The following is a 16,416-nucleotide window of genomic DNA, read 5'->3' on the forward strand; positions in this document are numbered from 1 at the left end:
AATGGTCAATAGTTTCCTTAAACAACCCCTATATGATTGTTGCCAACCTGTGCTTTGTTTTTCTTTGACCTAGTATAATTGGAAGAGCAAATAAAGTTATGAATATCCTCAACAATTATTTACAACATATCTGTATTAGTCAGCCACACAACAAGGGCAAACAGTCCTAGTGGGCAAGCCGACAAAAGCCTCTGGGTTCCCTCACAGAGCTAATGTCAGATGTGGTTTAGACAAGCTGGCAGAGAAGCAGAAATGAACTCCAGTGTTTACTAAATCAAATAGGTCAAAAGGTTAGAGTACAGTCCAGAGGCCTCGCCACTGGGCATTAAAGCTGAATATAAATAGAGTTAAAAATACATTGTGTTAGCTTGACAATGAAGGTCATTCATGTTTCAAAGCATGAAGTGCTCTCAATCCTACACGTAGCACCACTGTAGTTCTTAAAGAAGACATGTCATGCTTTTCCGGTTATTACCCGTCCCCTTGTGTGTTATGAAGGTTTTTATGCATGTCAATGGGCTGCAGAGTCAAAACCTTCAAAGTGCACCCTGTTGGGAGTAAAGCTCTAACACAGAAAATACCTCCCCAAAACGCCTCGTTGGAACTATTTGACCTTCTTCCATGTTCTTCCTGGACATTGTGACGTGTGAACACCCAGTAGCCACGCCCAGAACTATGACGCGATACGGTCATGCGGTAGCCGGAACCAAATGGGCCAATCCGTGGAGCCGTTACGTTACGTCCGCGGAGCCGTTATGTTAAGCCCCCGCTGATTGGTCCAAATTGACCAATCCACGACTTCCTCACACACTCAGTGCAGGCAGCTCTGCTGATTTCTCCTCCCTGGCTGCAGGCTGATAACAGACAGTTGGGATCGCGGCGAAATTCTCTCTGCAGACCCATTCTCACAGCGTTTATCAACCTTTTTCTTACTCAATATCAAGCCAGACTTATTGTTTTTACTTCGGCTGTGACTTTGTGTGTGTTCAGGTTGAGTTTGGCTGTGTTTCGCTGTGTATCGCTAAACAAGGAAATCACACCTCCACGGAGCTCAGCGCGATTCACAACGTCCCAACTGGTCCCGACCAATCGGAGCACACTGTGCTCACAGGGAGGGGGGGGGGCAAGAGCTGCAGCAAGCCGTTTAGTGGAGAGAGTGAATACTGCTGAATACACATACTTTAAAGAGATGCTGTATGCGAAACCAATGTGAGTTTGGAAAATTGCACAGTATTTTTCTATTTTAGTATACCTCAACAATGGAATTATGATCAGTGGAAATGGCCATGACACCTCTCCTTTAAGACTCAATTGCAACTTCCATCATACAGTTGTTTGTAATACACCACTTACAACAGCAGGGACAACACTTATAGTGTGTTCTATTCGTTCGATTGCAAAAATGCACACATAGGCCAGAAAGCAATATAACTAATATGGAGGATGATAATGCACCAGAAGAAGTTTAATTTGGTGAAAATGCAAGAATATTTTGTCAATATTCAATTAAAAATAATAATGACTTTCTAAGTTATTTGTATCAACACATCTCATGACAAAAACAAAAGCAGGAATGTATTGTTCCCACTATCTTATGTGTGCACAAAGCTAATGTCATCCAATTATTAAAACAAATTCAAGATCTTTGCCTTTAGGTGATATAGGCTACATTACTATATTACAGTAAGAGTACGTTATTACTCTCAGGAGTGTAAACTGTGGATATTGAGGAGTTCTTGGAAACTACTCAAACATTTCATGCAAAGCCACAAACAGAATAGTGTTTTAGAAATGGACAGACAGTCTTTTATAAATAAGCTAAGGAGCTCCTGCTGACATGTAATGGCCTTGCATCACTTAGATACCACCCTTGAACCTTGAACCCTTCTAAGGCTCCATCTGGAATCTGGATGTTGCCATAGTGAGAAGTGATGACTGAAAAGGGTCAAGGATTTATCGAAAAGGTTCAAGGGTTTTATCATCACAGTAGCTAGTGTAGTTATGGAATGAAAATCGTAGGTCCCGAGCTCCTCCAACAATGCAACATATTCTATAAAGGACATACGACAACAACATAACAATTAGTGGTGCACGATAATTATCGGTCCGATATTAGGAATTATGACGTCATCCCGATAAACCCGATAACAGTATTAATAGCCCCGATAATATACAATATATTTTTTGGGTAAAAAAAAAGAAAAATATACTGCGGTGTGGGTGGATTGGGATGAGGGGCGCTTGTTTTTCACTCGGCTCCTCCCGTTTTGCCAGTACTGTGGTATTAGTGGTTTAGGAAGAGGGGAGTTCTTCACAAATCCAGCGCTCCCTAACTCATGCCTGGCTGTGACGTAAATGGTGTGCGGCCGTGAAGCCAGGACAGTAAACAAACATGTCACCGGTAGTATGGGACTATTTCAAAGTTTCAGAGTTAGATAGTTCGCTTGCTATTTGTATTAACAAATGCAATGCAGAAGTTCCACGAGGAGGGAAAAAGGCAACGAGCTATAATACTTCCAACCTGATTAGTCACCTGAAACATCGCCATCGCTACGATGGTGTGTTAAAAGCGTACGAAGACGCCTGCGCTGCTAAACTAGCGGCGAATCCAAAGCCAGCTGCAAAGGCACCAGGGCTTTTACCTATCGACGAGGCTTTTGTAAAAGGCAAGAAGTTTGCCAGAGACGACCCCAGGGCTAAAACGATCTCTAACTTCATCATAGAAATGATGGCGCTTGACGAGAGTCAAAACTGTTCTTGGCTTTGTTTTGTTCATAGTAGTAATGCTCATGTCATTTGCTCACTACTAGTCTTTTTTTTTACCACCAGGTGTGCAAAAACTACAGGTACATTTAATATATATATATATATATATATATATATATATATATATATATATTATATTATTATAGAAGCAGGAAGTTATCAGTATCGGTTTCAAAAAACCAATATCGTGCATCCCTAATAACAATAATAATACATTTTAAAAAATGAAACAGAGTACGACATATTTGAATAAAATAGTGCATGTGAAAGAAACAGAATGTAAGGTTAAATATTGTAAAGTGAAATACAATTAACTGTAACTATTATGATAATAAATTAAATAAATTCTAAAGATGCAACCAGATGAACGCTTTGGGTTATGGAGGCACTTAACAGAGCTGTAGTCAGCATATAATAGGACTAATGGAAAAAGTAGGAGGGGAAGTCAATGGGTGAAATTAGGGCTGTGCGATTATGGCAAAAATCATAATCACGATTATGTGGGTCAATAATTGATATCACGATTATTTTGACGATTATTCATTGACCATTTATTGAACTTTAAAACAAATAATATTTTACCAATAAACAAGATCAACAAATATGTTGGAGCGCACTTCCAAAACCATACTAAACATATATTATTAATATGATAAATACAAATAAATTAGACCAAAATAAATTAAATCAAATATGTTGCAGTGCACTGTCACAACCTACTGAAAACTCCTTAACATATAGCCAACATTTTGGTAAAACATATTCAACATATTCCACTCAGTTAAACGTTGAAGGCTGGCCAACCGTCATGGTCCAGAAGTAACAGGAAATAAATGTTGAACTACAATTTAAGACCAAATAAAAATGTTTAGGCCACCATGGCAAATGCTGGTAGGGCTGCTCATGTCATCTCTTAAAGATTTTTTGCAAGAAACACCAGCCTGTTTACATGGTCTGGTTTCAGAGATGAGCGCAGGCAGGTGACAATATTGCCACCTGTACTGAAGACCCTCAACCACGCCCCGACACATGGGGTGACGCCGGCCAATCACAAAGCTTTGATGCGTTCAAGTGCATTATTCTGGCACAGGAAGATTATGTTACAGGACATTAACGATAAAACAGAATATTGTTGTTCTATTTTTAGACACATCTCGCGATCGACTGGTTGGGCACCCCTGGGCTAGACCATAGGTCCGTTGTGGTCGCAAAGTAGTCAGCTGAAGCCACATCTCTCTCAACTTCCCCACGGCATTTGTCATATAGTGCAGGCAGCGCAGACCTGCTGAAATAATACCGAGACGGCATCGCGTAACGCTTGTCCAACGTGTTGACAAGTTGCTTAAAGCCCTGGTTGCTAACTGGGCACATATCTTTAGCGTTCTGAAATGTAATGGCAAATTACTTGCAAATAGTGGAAATAGTTGTACCCTTCTTTTTAACGAGTTGCTGCTCTTGTTCTGACATCTTCGCTCGCGCTGAACTATGGAGTCAGATTTGGGTCAATATTCTCGCGCGTAAAACAAGCTACTCACGAGCGGAAAATGTGCTTTTACACGCGCATAAAATGACCCTCGCGCGCAGATTAAACCCCCGCGAGCGGCTCTGCGCTTGCTCGCGAGAGAGACAGCCTTCTTGCTTGCTCGCGGGAGTGTCAGCCTCGCGGAGTCTGTCTACGCGCGCGTGAAAAGTTTCTGGCACTTTGGGGCAACTACCAAGAGCCGAGCAGTGACGGCAGCAAAATCTAGGTGCGTACAGCAGACTAGCTAGCTAGCAGCTAGCAGCTAGCAGCTAGCTATCAGTTTTCGACGGACACAGCCCACTGAAAAATATATTGTTTTATATCAAATTAATGTATATTACATTACATTACATTTAGCTGACGCTTGTATCCAAAGCGACTTACAATAAGTACATTCGACCAGGAAGACACAATCTTGAAGAAAACAGAATCATATATATATATATATATATATATATATATATATATATATATATATATATTAGCTGTACATTTTACGAATATAATAGTTTTTTATGGACAACTTTACCATTCAATCTCGTCCAACTGATTTTGCTGCCGTCACTGCTCGGCTCTTGGCAGTTCAGGCATTTATCAAACCTGGCAACCCCGGGTTTCCTGGCAGCTGTCAATCAAAGTCCAGTGGCTCCGCCCCAAAGTGCCAGAAACTTTTCACGCGCGCGTAGACAGACTCCGCGAGGCTGACACTCCCGCGAGCAAGCAAGAGGGCTGCTCGCGGGGGTTTAATCTGCGCGCGAGGGTCATTTTATGCGCGTGTAAAAGCACATTTTCCGCTTGTGAGTAGCTTGTTTTACGCGCGAGAATATTGACCCAAATCTGACTCCATACTGAACACTCACAACACATGTCACTCCCACGTGGCCGAGTGGGCTTTTAGGGAGGGGCGAAAGCGCACCCAGCAAAATAATCGTATTTTGTCAATTATGCTGTTTTCATAATCGTCGCAAGCCATAATCGTAATCGCGATTAAAATACGATTAATTGCACAGCCCTAGGTGAAATTGATTCCTTGACAGCTTGAGTTAAAACTCTGTAAGTTAAGGTATTTTGCAGTAATCGAATATTCACAAATATGACTGAGGTTAATAAAACTATTCATTGCTAGTGCTGAGTTACTGCCCACGATGGTACTGCTCAGCACAGATAAAACCGTATCTACAAAGCTATGTGTCAAAGACCTATATGGCAATACTTGATTAAGAGTTCAATAAGTTACATCCAAACAGTCATCTTACTGGACTTTGTTCCAACTGTTTTATGACACGTTATATTTATTTAAAAGGTCCCATGTCATGCTTTTCCGGGTATTACCCGTCCCCTTGTGTGTTATGTAGCTTTTTATGCATGTAAACGGTCTGCAGTCACAAACCCTCAACGTACACCCTGTAGGGAACAAAACTCTAACACAGAAAATACCTGTCTATGCTGCCCCAGAACGCCTCGCCACACACACACACACACACACACACACACACACACACACACACACACACACACACACACACACACACACACACACACACACACACACACACACACACACACACACACACACACACACACACACACACACACACACACACACACACACACACACACACACACACACACACACACACACACACACACACACACACACACACACACACACACACACACACACACACACACACACACACACACACACACACACACACACACACACACACACACACACACACACACACACACACACACACACACACACACACACACCACACACACACACACACACACACACACACACACACACACACACACACACACACACACACACACACACACACACACACACACACACACACACACACACACACACACACACACACACCACACACACACACACACACACACACACACACACACACACACACACACACACACAAAAAAAAAAAAATCTTTTCTCAGTTGCAGCTCCACAGATTTCTCAGCCTGAGACAGCGAGACGCGGCGGGGCTCAGGCTCGTTCTGAGCACACACACAGACTCAAAGCCAGGCTGCAGGTGTGTGTCAGGTGTGTGTGTGTGTGTGTCAGGTGTGTGTGTGTGTGTGTCAGGTGTGTGTGTGTGCTCGGGCTGGGTTCAGGCTGGGTTTCGCTGTGTCTCGCAGATCCCCCGCAGCAAGCCAGCTCACACTGCCAGCTCACACTGTCCGCTCCAGCAGCGAGCCCCGCAACATCCCGCCAACACGGCACCCAGACCCCACGCAGCATTCTCATCTGTTTGTCATTGCTGGTGTCATTTTCTGGTTGCCAACGCCATTGTAACACATAATCACTGATGTTCCGTTGTAACCAAGCCCCCAGGAAGTGCGCCGGACTCAGATGAAAATATTCGTGCTGGCCAAACGGCGGTACTACACTTCCGTTTGGTTGCCAGGCCCGGAAACACTTTTTCCCATTGACTTACATGGGGAAAGAGTGGTCTGTAAATCGTTGGATAATTTTTTTAAACTAAATAAACTACCCAGTATGAACACTTGTATAGCCCTTATTAAAAACATTCATTCCTCAAGTTGTAAAAATGTGCTAATAACGTTATTCTGAGAGTTATTTCCCTCTGCATTATGAACGCGCATCTAACCCACGGGACCGCGCCGCCCGGCACGTTCATGTTACGTGTCCCGACCAATCAGAGCACACTGTGCTCACAGGGAGGGTGGGGCTGGAGCTATTGGAGCTACAACGAGCCGTTAAAGGCAGAGTGAAATTCAGTGAATACAGAGATGCTGTTTGAGAAACCAATGTGAGTTGCGTTTATCTTTACCCATGGATGCACAATAAGAACGGACCCATATCGTCTTACTGCCACCTAGGGCTGTGCAATTAATCGTATTTTAATCGCGATTACGATTATGGCTTGCGACGATTAGGAAAACAGCATAATTGACAACATACGATTATTTTGCTGGGTGCGTTTTCGCCCCTCCCTAGAAGCCCACTCGGCCACGTGGGAGTGACATGTGTTGTGAGTGTTCAGCGCGGGCGAAGATGTCAGAACAAGAGCAGCAACTAGTTAAAAAGAAGGGTCGCGGGGAGATTCCCAGTCGATCGCGAGATGTGTCTAAAAATAGAACAACAATATTCTGTTTTATCGTTAATGTCCTGTAACATAATGTTCCCGTGCCAGAATAATGCACTTGAACGCATCAAAGCTTTGTGATTGGCCGGCCTCACCCCATGTGTCCGGGCGTGGCTGGTGAGCAGTGCACTAGTTCGCTGACTTTGTCCGTGTCAACAGCATGGATGGTCAACAGGAGTGCCAGTCCGCACACACACAAGACCGCAATTATGGCAGAAGCAAAAAAGCCCAAAATATATAATTTTCACTCCAAGTGGGAGGATCATTATTTTTGTATCTATTCCAATTCAAAGTCCATCTGTCTCATCTGCAATGCGAGCGTGGCTTTATCGAAGAAGGGTAATTTAGGAGCGGCATTTCAAAACAGTGCACAAACGCTGCGAGACGGAATTCCCTCCTAATTCTGCCCTACGCTCCCAAAAGGGGAGGGGCCTGAAAGGACCGCTAAATGCACAGCAGTCCATTTTCACCAGGCCCAACAACAAGAGCAAGGCTGCTACCAGAGCATCTTATCGTGTCAGTCACGTTCTTGCGAAACACATGAAGTCTTTCGAAGACGGCGAAGTTATGAAAGAAGCTTTCCTGGAGGCTGCGACGCGCTTTTGTGGGAGAGTAAAAATAACAGCAGCATTTCAACAGGTTTTTGATATAATAAAAACTCAATTTAAATAACGTTATTAATCTGCTGTAAGTTTTAGTTTGTTTGAATTTATTCATGATAATTATTGTACAAAATGGTATAAGAATGCAAACATTAAGATCTGTTCTGTTTAAATTGATTATAGTCTATCAGTTCAGAAACTAGTGTTGCTTGCATCCTATTTTAAAGGCATTTATTTTTATACTCTAATAAAATGCAACAAAAAATGGGTTTGATTCTATTAATGTTGTCTTTTTTATTGCACTGTTGCTGCAGCAGATTACTGTGTAGCTTCAGATCTGAGTTGTCTTATTAGTAAGCCTAATTTATACTTTTGTAGCAACACTATTTTTATATAATGGCAAAGAAAGGGTTCTTCAGAGTCTTTTCTTTTTTTCCTGTGTCATATGTGGCAGCACTGTCACAAGTTCCTCTTCAGAGAGGGTCTTCAGTACAGGTGGCAATATCGTCACCTGCCTGCGCTCATCTCTGAAACCAGACCATGTAAACAGGCTGGTGTTTCTTGCAAAACATCTTTAAGAGATGACATGAGCAGCCCTACCAGCATTTGCCATGGTGGCCTAAACATTTTTATTTGGTCTTAAATTGTAGTTCAACATTTATTTCCTGTTACTTCTGGACCATGACGGTTGGCCAGCCTTCAACGTTTAACTGAGTGGAATATGTTGAATATGTTTTACCAAAAATGTTGGCTATATATTAAGGAGTTTTCAGTAGGTTGTGACAGTGCACTGCATCATATTTGATTTCATTTATTTTGGTCTAATTTATTTTTATTTATCATATTAATATATGTTTAGTATGGTTTTGGAAGTGCGCTCCAACATATTTGTTGATCTTGTTTATTGGTAAAATATTATTTGTTTTAAAGTTCAATAAATGGTCAATGAATAATCGTCAAAATAATCGTGATATCAATTATTGACCAAATAATCGTGATTATGATTTTTGCCATAATCGCACAGCCCTACTGCCATCCCACGGAGCTGTAATAATGGATATATTGCACATGTTTGCTGTAATTCATTATCATACTACATGGGCTGTATGATTAAATCTTGTACCGTAAATGTTGTATTAAATAAAGTTAATATTACTTATTATTATAAGTATATATATATATATATATACACACACAATCATATATAACATATATACAATCATTCTTTCATGCTAAATTAAGCTCTGTTGCTTGGATATCACTAGATCCTGTTACAGCGTAATATAAGTACATAACGATTTACGTGTACATTAGCATAATGAAAGCTGCTAACTGCCGCCTCGTTAATATCAAATCCATCATAATAACAAATCATTACCATGCTGTCATGAACGTGCGGTGCTGTTACATGTACGCAAATTGACGTGCTTGATGTGAACGAGCATTTTGGTTAAAGTTGCGCATGCGCTATGAGCGCACATACGGGTACTTCTCAGGCATGCTGGGTAATCTGCGCCAATGAGCAACTCTCATAGGAATGAATGAGGCCCCGCCTCCCACGCTGTATCCAGTTCTTATTATACATCCATGGTTGTAACGGTGGTGGACTCATCAGAACAGAGTGGGCGAGCTGACCAATCAGAGCACAGTGGGCTCATAGGGAGGGGGGGCAGGAACTCTAACAAGCCGTGTAGGACAGAGAGTGAATACACATACTATACAGAGATGCTGTATGAGAAACCAATGTGAGTTTGGAAAATTGCACAGTATAAATCTATTTTAGTAGACCTCAACAATGGAATTATGATCAGTAGAAATGGCCATGACATGGGACCTTTACGATTTGAGGGAGATACTTCAAATTACCACAATTGCAAAACGTGCATGACTTACGACACCCAGATTTATTTTAAAATTACCCCGGGAGACTACTCTCCGATTAAAACACTGAGCAAGTGCATTGAGCACATCACTGACTGGATGACTCAGAACTTTCTCCAATTAAACAAACAAAAAACTGAGATAATTGTTTTTGGAGCAAAGAAGGACCGATTAAAAGTAATCACAGAGCTTCAGTCGGTAGACTACAAAGTAACTCACAAAGCAAGAAATGTGGGTGTTGTGATGGACTCAGACCTGAATTTTAACAGTCACATTACAACAGTTATTAGGTCACCTGAAGAATATATCAAGGATTAAAAAACTAATGTCGCAACAGGATTTAGAAAACTTGTCCAACCCTTTATCTTCAGTAGACTCGACTACTGCAATAGTGTATTCACAGGGCTCACTAAAAAAATCTATCAGAAAGCTGCAGCTGATTCAGAACGCTGCTGCTCGAGTTCTCACTGACACTAGAAAAGTGGATCACATCACTCCGGTTCTGAGATCATTACACTGGCTAAGTGTATTAATTATCTGCCAATTAATCTGCCAAATAATTTATTTTAAAATACTACTGCTAGTTTTTAAATCACTAAATGGCTTAGGACCGAGGTATATAGACGACCTACTCCATCACTATGAAGCATCCAGGAGTCTCAGGTCTTCTGGGTCGGGTCTGCTCTCTGTTCCGAGAATAACCACTAAACATGGAAAAGCAGCTTTTAGTTATTATGCCCCAACTATTTGGAACAAACTGCCTAAATCCTGCACGTCCACCGAAACAATTCCTATTTTGAAATCCTAAAAACGCATCCATTTCCGCTGCTTTTAATTGAGCTGCTCATACTCACACTACAGTATGCCTTTTAGTCATGTATTCTGTACCGGCTGTGTTTATTTATTTATTTAATTTCATTATCTTTGCTTTTTATGCCTGTTTTTAAATGCCATTTAATTATGTATTTACGCTGTATTTGTTCTTAAATGTATTTTTTTTTGTAAAGCACTTTGAAACGCCACGTGCTGAAAAGTGCTATATAAATAAAATTGCCTTACCTTGGTTTTTTTTTAATATTATTTGGGCAGTACATGATCTACAAAAGTTACATTAATAATACACATAACACACAATTCATAAATATATAAATAACATAAAGAGAGCACGTTTATATTCCAATGAGACTCAGTTCGGTCACAGACTCAAAATGCCCCATGGCTGAGTCTGGGATTTGTCCAGGGTTTTCCTTCTCCTTAGTTCAGTAAGTATTTATTTCACGATGGTGCCACTGTTTATGATCGTCTGATTTAGTATAATCTTGCACCTTGTTTTCATACATGTTATACAAATTACCAGCTGAAAAAGTTCCCTGTGTTTATTGTCCATCCCCTCATCCAGAATACAATACATGATTGAGACATATTTTACATTGAACTCTAAACCGATGCCCCGTAGGATTGACCACATCTCCTGGGCTCTGTAGCAGTCCATGAGGAGGTGCTGTAAAGTCTTGTCGTCCTCACAGTTAATCATGGGGAATGTTCTAGTTTTCACATAGCAGCTCCATGAAACCACAGCTCTGACCGCAAGTCTGTTGACTGATATCAGCCACCTCACGTCTCTCATGCTCTCCGATGTTTACTGTTTACTTTTAACTAATTTCAAGACTTCGTTACCTTCGTCAGGTGTTTGTATGTTATAACACCTCCATATTTGAAATCGTTTATCATTTTAAAAATTACTCTATTCGGTAGTCCGATCCAATCAATCCCTAAATGTTGAACTTTAGTTGTGAAGTCACCATAAACTAATTTGTAATATGGTCCATTTCTAGCTCTGCCTCTTCTTTTGTTCCATCCCATTTTTCCATCCTCAACTCAAGGTGCTTTCCTATTGATTGCAGCCGAGATGTTTTTTACAAAGGTAATTTTTAGTTTAATGCCCAGGTCTATGGCTCCCAGGCCTCCATATTCCCTACTTTTAAATAACAAATTACATTTAGTAACCTCCCTTGTTGAACCCCACACCAAATTGACACACTGTTTGTTTAATTGCATAATTATTTGGGCTGGTGGGGGGAAAATGTTTGCTAGAAAAAGGATCTTGCTGAGTATGAATGATTTTATTATGTTTATTCTTGATTTATAATTTGTATTTTTATTCTCCCATTGTTTAACTTGTTCTTTGACTTCACTTAGTTTGTTCTTGCCTTGCCTTATTATGCAGTAGGCCGCCCAATTCAGTTTGCACTTTGGTTTATTAGGGTTAAAAGTGTTGTAAGACATAATTAGTTAGACAATTATGAACAGTCCTGTCCCCATAAAACCTGCCACACAAATACTTTTATAACGCTGAAACCGGCACAGGGTTTTGAAAAAGTTAATTAACAAAAAAATAAAAATAACATAATTTCTTCTTATTCTTCAGGGGAAAATGATCAAGCAACATATATATCTCAAGATGTCCAGAAAGGTTTCTCGCTGGGTTGAAAGCTGTACCTTTTGGATTGCAGTTTTCTTACTTAAAGTTACTATACAGCATAGTCATTAGAGTTTTTTTACAAAATGTATCTGTTCGATTGCAAAATGGCTATTAGAAGTTCCTGTGGTCAGCAGTATGAAATCCTGATTACCACTAATACTGAGAAAATGAGACGGTCAAGGGTAACTGAAAATGAACAGATTGCATATACATTTTATCACATTACCAAAATGACACACACCTTAATACAGTACTACACACTACCAAACCATTATAACACTAGACAATCACTAGCATAGGCCATCACAATAGCAGTGTGCACGTCTCCCTGTCAAGGTCTGTTGCAGGCAGATCTTACAACAAACTCTACATTATAGAGATGTTAAGATTCACCGATTCGCATCGGTGCACCGGTATAAACGTTCAAGATGCGAGTGCACCGGTTGAAAGAGTGCACATCGGCTACAGTTTGGGTTGAACCGGGTTGAACTCGCGATGCATCGATTGCGTAGCCTCTTTGCATCGGTAAAAAAACAATTCATTCATATAAAATCCCCTCATCTTGTCAACGATCAGCAGAGACGATCTTTGATATTTGCTTCGCCACTACGGAGGCCGAGAGTCTCAGTTATCAACACACACGGAAGTTGAGGAGAAAGAGAAACACAGCGCACCGAAAAATACCTACAAATCAAACGTTTGGCAACACTTCGGATTGTTCAAGAAAGACGGTGTAATAGTCCTTTATGCTAGGCTATATAGTTGACCGCAGGTCATGGAGAGTAATAAGGTATCCGTAGACTTTTGTATGAGGTATCTTTATTACTTAACAGGTCTACAGCCATGATACATAGATCCGTCCTAGATGCGGGCTTGCATACACACAGTATCACTCCGCAGCCGCACCCCATCAGTAACGTCCTGATGGTATATGTGCGCGGCACTATATACTACAGACGGTCAACTTGAAAAATCACTCGCAAATTGTTAACGATGCCGAGCCGCTTTAAAGTACACAAGTAGTACGAGGAACTTAGCGACGCACATAAAGAGTCGACATGGGGTCTGCGGCTGAAAAGAGAAACCTCAAAGTTAGACATATGAGTTAAATCACTCAGTGAGGTGTTCTGCCAGAGAGAGTGGAGTTTAGTTTACAGCAGCCTGTGACGGCCAATAATAATTTAAATGTCTTCCTTACTGGAAGCAGTTATGAAATACCTGTTTGTGAAAGGTTATTTGTATTCTTTATTGTTCATATAGAACCCACTGCTTTCTGCTCACTGGTGAGTTAGCCTATGAATGAGTGTTAAGCACATCAGGCTGGCAGCTGTATGGACATTGCACTATGGTAGCTGTTATTTGCATATTGTTAATCATGAGCAATGCATCCTTACATTGTTTAACTGTGAGGTGTTATACAATTGTACTGTACTCTGGAGAGCTTTTAAAGGTAACAAAATAAACGGCATGATGGGATGTGCAGTACCAAATATGTAAAGCACTTTTTTGTTAATGTATGATTTGCTGCTGCGGAATAAAACAAAAATCCTCTGTCATACCATATTGAAGTATCATTATTTTTGCATCATGTTGAATCGCACCGAATCACATAATGTTGAATCAAATCGTATCGAACTGTATCGCAACAGGGGTGAATCGTATCGCATCGCCTGGTGTTTCAAATGTATCGTTAATGTATATCGTATCGTGGCAACGTATCGAGATGCGTATCGCATCGGCCTCAGTGATGGAGATGCACATCCCTACTACATTACCATTGTGGAACCAATGAAGCAAAACACGTATTACCATTAAATATGTGTTAGTGCACTGTCCATCAAGGCAGACACTGTATCAATGTGACTATCCATTATTGTTGTGGGTGGACTAAACTACGCAGACAGTATTGTGAGAACATGAAAAGTGAAGAGCATTATTATGATCAGTAGTAAACACAATCCGAGTTAGCAAGAAATGCCAGGAACGTAGACTTAAAAAATGACTTGCCTGTCACGTACGCACTGCTCGCCTCGTTGGTGAAAGTGTAAAGTTGTCACTGGCTGAAAAAGCCGAAGATTTGAATGAACTACAGTAACCTTCCGTCTGATGTGTGGTACGACATCTTTACGCAGGTCGACCAGCTGCCTGACATGACGTACAAACTGCTTGCAGTGCAATAGCGGCTTTTTAAATGAACCCCATGATATTCGCCTCTACTCGTGGCGCACTTTGTACTACTTCAGCTAACGGTACCCGGCTTAGTAGTGTTGTTCATTAGTCCCATGATAAATAAAGCACTATTAGGGTAACAGTTCTACGCACTAGTGCGACTATCTCTAAAATAAAGCTAAATAACTAGCTAGCGTGCCCCTCCAGTAAGGCACTGGTGGACTGAGGGGCTCCTCGTCTGACACATGTCATGACTGCGGCCGAAGAGTGTTGAAAACAGCAAATAGTACACATCTTTACAAGAGAAAATAAAACCTACCAGTCCGTCCAGTTTCTTCTATCAGACACGATAAATCAGTTATCGCTGGGTGACTAGAGTGTGTAGCTGACGTTAGTGTGCATTGTGCAACTCAGCAGAGCAGCACAAGGGCAGTGGGCTGCTAACAGCACGACTAGCATGCTAAGTTAACACACCACTACACCTAGAGGAGTATTTATATGAGGCGGATGTACTCGTCTAGTTGAATAGTATATTCTGTCAATAAGAGACACATTACTCACATTAATTAGTGTTATCTGTACATAGTTAACTGACCCGAGTAGTTTGCATTGCGCTATGCTAGTTAGCCGGCTAACGTTAGCAGTGTCAGTAACCGTAACGTTACTCTGGGCTTACCTGAAATTATTCACTTGGGAGTCGGTAGATTTTGTTTTACTTTTTCGCTGCTTCCTTGCCGTCAGGGGCGTAAAACAACTCGGTTAAGAAGCCCTTCTTATTTCGTTCGTTTCCTCAAACGCAATACATATGACTTGAGGTAATGCGATTTGCAGGAGCGCTATTGTTTGTCTGTTAAAGCCCCACATTTCCTCAAAGCCCATCCTGAAGGTGGCATGCCTCACATCCGGTCCGGCCCCTCATTCATTCTTAGACATGATTTAAACACATATATTTTCAAATAACGGAACCCTGGCCGCCCGAAAAAAACATCTTGATCCATTTATTAGTGAAAGTATAGGTAGGCCTACAGGTAAAAAAATAATGGCTATGTATTTTTGTCATAGGCCTTTTAGTGATTCCCAGTGACCACTATGCAGGGTTACCAATAAAGCAGGCTTTTGGTTGAAACATTTAGAAATGAATTAATATGTGTAATTATTATTTTGTAAGTATCCCTTTGTCTCAGAAAGACACAAATAATCGTCTGTATACAAAAAACGGACAACATAACTCAACAAGTTTCATAAAATGATCTAATTCATGATAAGCTAAATGTACAGAGCTTCTCTAGGTTACAAAGTAGAAATACAAACTTTAAACCGTACACATGTGTAAAACTTGTTGACAATCATATTCCTTTATTTAAGAATATTTGGATGCACCTGGTACAAAATGTGCTCAATTACAGCAGAGAAGGAAAAGTAAGATAAAAGAACCAAATAATAACCTTTCTTTTACGGTTTGTAGATTCAGTAGTAAACTTCACAAAAATGGCACGAACAAAATGTATTACTTTTGATTTGAATACCTATGCAAATATTAATGTTGTTGAACTACCAGCAAGCTACTGCAAGTTGTAGTTACACTTCTTAAATGACTCCCAAACACTGTACATTGGATCAAGCCTAATGTCAGTCACCCATAACCTGTGGCAGAGTTTGTTGTTATGGGAAACAAAAAAGGAAATGTATTGGGCCTTTATTGGGTTATTCTTCATTAATAAAAGAGTCATGTCGATGCATGTGTCATGGTGCACAAGGTATTCCCTTTTTGCTGACCTTTGGCTCGTAACCTTTCACAGCCAGTGACATGGGCTGCTTCTCAGGTCGACTATTTTCATTTCCTCGCTCCTCGCT

The 16,416-nt window shown here is 40.8% G+C and overlaps 1 protein-coding gene across 3 annotated transcripts in view; it reads right to left on the reverse strand.

Annotated features, from left to right (window-relative positions):
* agpat3 (1-acylglycerol-3-phosphate O-acyltransferase 3) overlaps positions 1-15,455 on the reverse strand; it is a 31,144-nt gene extending 15,689 nt beyond the window's left edge. The window contains exon 1 of one of the 3 annotated variants that reach the window (XM_034236914.1): positions 15,239-15,455. The gene's annotated coding sequence lies outside the window, so the exon portion shown is untranslated. Of the gene's footprint in view, positions 1-14,400; positions 14,513-14,881; positions 15,096-15,238 lie in introns of those variants that run through there. The other 2 variants (XM_034236916.1, XM_034236917.1) reach the window with 2 other exon arrangements.
* Positions 15,456-16,416: the final 961 nt, after the last annotated feature.

The sequence above is a fragment of the Gymnodraco acuticeps genome, unplaced genomic scaffold (assembly GCF_902827175.1).
Source record: "Gymnodraco acuticeps unplaced genomic scaffold, fGymAcu1.1, whole genome shotgun sequence".
NCBI lineage: Eukaryota > Metazoa > Chordata > Actinopteri > Perciformes > Bathydraconidae > Gymnodraco > Gymnodraco acuticeps.